We start from the raw sequence: 5,152 nt of genomic DNA, 5'->3' as shown, positions 1-5,152 counted from the left end.
TTTCTCTACTTAGTAATAATGTTGTAACACATACTTCTGAAAAAATAAGCTATCTCCTCTTCTAAACAGAAATTATTGGAAAGGTGAAATTTATTTTAACAATCTCAATAAAATAAACAATTCGTTTATTGAATTCGACTAATAATCATGTGACAAGCAAGGTTTATTTTCATTCAAACTTGGTATAAAATGTAATAAAATAACGCATAATTTGAAGTTACTGTCATATGAATAAAACGAATTCGCCTAAAAAATAATAAAATCTATGCACAATAAAGTATAGTACTTGAAGAAGGGGGAGAATAATTCGCGGGTGCTCGTGTAAATGGGGTTAAGTTGATTTGGCTAAACTGGAATAAGTACAGATTTGAACTATCCACAATTACTTTCCTCTTGTGTTAAAGGGGTTAAGTCATTCTTCCATCTATGATCAGTTACAGTGCTCCATATTTTGTGACAAAGGGGTTTTGTTCAGTACCAAAGGAGAGAAGTTTACATACCTTACAATTTGACTTAACCCCCTTTACACGAGCACCCGCGAATTGATGCTTACATAAAGCATATCATATACTATGCAGATGGCCTACTCATTCATTAGTTAGTTGGTAATTATTTGAGGTGGAATATCTTCAGCTCTGACAGTACCTCCAAATTTTAGCCGTAGCCTACTATTCTACGTCCGATTCTTAAAATCATCCATAGTTCAATTTGTGGTTCATATACAGTAGCCCATCCAACGCAGATAGTTTGTTTCCTTTGAATAATTATCGAAAAATGCTCTCTCTCTCTGTCTCTCTCTTTTGCTCTGTCCCTCTTTTATACAATTTCTCCTTTTACAGCATCGAACTGCGAGCTCAAAGTTCTTAAAGCAACAATTAACATAGCTGTAATACCTTGGAGCAACAGTAACAAAAAATATAAATGACTCTCTAGAGAAAATTAAACGCAGAATAAATATAGGAAATGCCTGCTATTATTTGGTTGAGAAGATTTTGTCATCCAGTCTGCTTTCAAAAATATTTAAAGTTAGAATATTTATAAAACAGTTATGTTACCGGTTGTTCTGTATGACCATGGAACTTTGATTCTCACTTTGAGAAAGAAACAGAGGTAAAGACTATAGGAGAAACGTTTTTTGGGCTATCAGGCCGTGGTTCGTTGGTTGTGTGACCAAACGTTTCGTTCACTGGTGCGGTGAATATCTTCAGTGGTGTAGGGTACTGATGCGGTTAGTTCTGCTGCGCGTGCCGTACTCTACATCACTGAAGATGTTCACCGCAGCAGTGAACGAAACGTTTGGTCACATAACCAACGGACAGCTCGAAAAACTTTTCTCCTATTGACACCGGCCGTGGAAGCCTACATGTGAATATAGAGTTTAAGTCTATTCGAGAATAAGGTGCTTAGAAAAATATTTGGGGCTAAGAGAGATGACGTTACAGGAGAATGGAGAAAATTGCACAATGCAAAACTGCACGCATTGTATTCTTCACCTAACATAATTAGGGATATTACATCCAGACGTTTGAGATGGGCAGGGTATGTAGCACGTATGGGTAAATCTAGAAATACAGGCTGTAGAGTGTTAGTTGGAAGACCTGAGGGAAAAAGACCTTTAGGGAGACCAAGACGTAAATCGGAGTATAATATTAAAACGGATTTCTGGGACGTGGGATATGATGCTAGGAACTGGATTATTTTTCATATCATAAGATTGAAGAGAAAATGTGGCCAAAACAATAAAATAGACATATATAAGTGTCAATCAGGACTGAAGTGTTTATTTTTATGAAATATGCAATACAATTCCATGAAAATAAAACCTAATGCAGATTTGACGACACCAGTCAGTAGAGTCTCCGACAACTGAAACAAAAGAAAAGAACTTTAACCGTCTTGAAAAATTATTAAAAAAGTTATTATTGTGTGTGACGCGATAGAAATTAACATTAATGCCAAATGTGTTTGTGTTTATAGCCTAACAATAAAACTTGATTTAAGTCTAAAAATGGAAGTATGACGTAATTAATATGGATATGTATGTTAAAATTTATTGGACGGTTTCCAGTGTGTTCGGATGTAATTAAGTGAAATTTTTTTATGAATTCTGGTAGTCTGATAAGATTTGAATTCTGTTTCTGTTGCGAGATGCATATGCTGTAGACAGCGAATTTCATTACACTCGATGATAGGGTGATAGGCGATAATGATCACTATCAGACTCGAATTTGGCATGGATGACAAATGGACTGTAACTTTTGTTTGGTATCTTATCTTCTGGATGTGTGGTAATTTTATCTCTCCTGTCGAGCACAGTGATTACGCGGATACCGACGAACATAGAGAATTAAAAACTCACACTTTAACGTCCATAGATTCCGTAGCCCAGACCAGAGTAGGCATAGGGGTGGGCATAGGCGCCGTAGTATCCAGTGCCGTAGTATCCGGCGTAGTAGGGGTACTGGGCGGCAGCCACAGCGATGAGGGCCAGGACGAGGAGAATCTGTAACAATAGTGACATTTGAGTACTGGAAAAAGAGAACTTTAGTATGTATGTTATATTATTTATGTCATGTTACGTTATGTACGTTAGGTCATGTTTTTATGTATGTGTATGTAGGGTGACCAGACGTCCTCTTTTGTCCGGATATATCCTCCTTTTTAGGCCTTTGTCCGGGGTTTGGGCATGAATGCATTATACACTTTTTACATAAATGCATGTTGTTTACATACTGTACGTGTTTCGGTATGTCTCGCTCGCTGTGTTCTCTGCATTTGTCTTTCGAGTCTCGGCTAGTCATTCTCGCTGCGCTTCGAGTCTCGCTCGTCATTCTCGTGCTCTTCGAGTCTCGCTCATCATTCTCGAAATAGCATTTGTTCGGCGTGGAAAGATTTCGTAACTTTGAATAACATACATCATTGAAATAAATAACAAAAATGTCTAAATGAAACAAAAAGACAAAACAGAACAGTATCTTAGTTATCAAAATGTTCTGGTTCTGTTATATGATATAACTTATGGTTATATAAATAAAAAATAATTCTCAAATAAATTTGTATTTCTAAGAAACATAAAACATGACATTAATATCTTTTTACTTGAGATTGCACACTTGATCTTAAACATATGAAAAGAATATTCCTAGCCTTTTAATAAGGTAATTAAATAAAGACTGGGGAACGGATTATGATACACTGAAAGGTATAGATGATGTTTCAAATAGGCTACTTGAGTGTTTACACATATATAACAGTTGCCAAAGTAGATAGAAGTTCGGTCAGGTATGAACAACTGCTGACTTCGGGACTTCGGGAGATGATCAATATCGAGTCTCGGAAGACTAACAAACAGTCTTTACGTCAAGTACGCGACGTAATACAACTTTGTCGTACGGGTTTTCGGCTTTGCGGGCGCTGTTAGTCTCGTTTTCTCGATCGTTGTTTATCTCTAATCCGTATGTATAAAGACAATTTTTCCTTCCACAACTGTTTCGACGTCTAACGTTTTTTTTTCTTTCGAACTGATGTTTTTTTTATTGGGTTATTTTACGACGCTGTATCAACATCTAGGTTATTTAGCGTCTGAATGATATGAAGGTGATAATGCCGGTGAAATGAGTCCGGGGTCCAGCACCGAAAGTTACCCAGCATTCGAACTGATGTTAAACGGACATATGTACCTAGTAGACTGATAGAAGTCAAGGTGCATTTAGATCACTGCTGCGTACAACACGAAAGAAGAGCATGTGGATATAGGGTTACCGTTTCAGATGTTTCACAGAAATGGTTCATGTAGTTAAATAAAATAAGTCACCTGATGTTACAAATCTTTTCATATAGCTTCAGATTTTGCCAACCTGCCGTTCTTTGACTGAAATCTTGATCGTCTCTCGTATGCTAACGAACCTCGTCACTAGGGCGTCCGTCTGTTAGCAACAAGAGAGTTTCGCCAACTATCGGTACCGTAAACTTTTTACAGAAAGGAGATAAAGGAAATTTATAAAGCTGAGGCATCGAGTGTACCTGTATGCATACTCTCAGCCTCCTGGCTTGTATACCGCATGTCGCAATTCAGTGAACCCGTATCCCGGTATTGAGATATCAGAGGAGCTGGACAATAATTAATTATGAATGAGATTCGAAACATGACAATGGTTTTCACTCAACCTTAAACCAACACCCTTTTTTTTTAATGGCTTTTAGCTATTTCATGAGCACGGAGATATAATTTTTGCCTTCAGGAGACAATTTTCTTCATCCCTCTGTATATACTCACCAGCTGATACATGGTTGTTTGTGTAGCTCTGCCTTGTTTCGAAAGACTGATGCTGGACCTCTGGTGTCAAGCGCTTTTATACCCATAACAGAGTCAGGTGCAAGGTAACGCACCTTGACGTAGAATGTGTAGTACAAAGAAAGCAATAACGTCAGCTGTTTTACCGACCTTGGTCACGGAGTTGGACCACGGACTTAAAATGAATCGAGGCTCACGGCAGAGGTGTGACTTACGCAGCAACCAATCAGGAACTGACGTGTGACTTATTTTTTTAAGGTTTTGCTACCGCTATTAAATACGACTGTGGCTATAAGCAATACTCTTCGGTTAGAGAAATGTTTGGGTTTTCTCAGTGTAGGGTATAGCTAATTAAAATTGAACAGATATATTTAAATACGATATTTTTTTCATATTCATAATTTTTGTTGCACTTAAGCTTATTTCGGTCGAAAAATATATCTACGTGGTAGAGAAAACATATTTTTTTTTCCTTTGTATTTACAATTACGTACTTTCTCCAAAGAACTCCTTCGATCAACTGTGTGACATTTTAAATTAAAAATTAAGAATTAAGAATTAGCCACAAAATCCCGTGAAGGACAAGTGCCTCCTGACTCTTCAGGGTGGCTTGTCAAGCAGTTCCCGGTTAGCCACTCCGGGAATGATGGTCACTTTTGTAATGCAATAGTTTGGGATGCTGTCTGGGTTAACACTGAAGGGGCCACTGTTCACTAGTCACTGTTTGGGTTGCAAGTCACTTTGTGATGAGGTTCCATTGTTATCGGTCTTTCGCTGTTCTTGACCATAGATGGCCGAATCTTGATCTAAGTTCGTCTGCCCACCTTGTCTTCTATCTTCCAGGGTTGTGTTTGCCGA

At 37.8% G+C, this 5,152-nt stretch overlaps 1 long non-coding RNA gene across 1 annotated transcript; it reads right to left on the bottom strand.

Annotated features, from left to right (window-relative positions):
• Window positions 1-1,755: 1,755 nt before the first annotated feature.
• Window positions 1,756-4,434, bottom strand: LOC138696121 (uncharacterized). The gene is made up of 3 exons (XR_011331240.1): window positions 4,277-4,434; window positions 2,360-2,503; window positions 1,756-1,866 (listed from the first exon to the last, which is right to left on the bottom strand). It is a non-coding gene; the product is annotated as an uncharacterized lncRNA (long non-coding RNA).
• Between the last annotated feature and the right edge of the window lie 718 nt (window positions 4,435-5,152).

Source organism: Periplaneta americana, chromosome 3 (assembly GCF_040183065.1).
Source record: "Periplaneta americana isolate PAMFEO1 chromosome 3, P.americana_PAMFEO1_priV1, whole genome shotgun sequence".
Taxonomy (NCBI): Eukaryota; Metazoa; Arthropoda; class Insecta; order Blattodea; family Blattidae; genus Periplaneta; species Periplaneta americana.
Note: the sequence above shows the minus strand (reverse complement) of the source record. Positions and strands in the feature narration are given on the sequence as shown.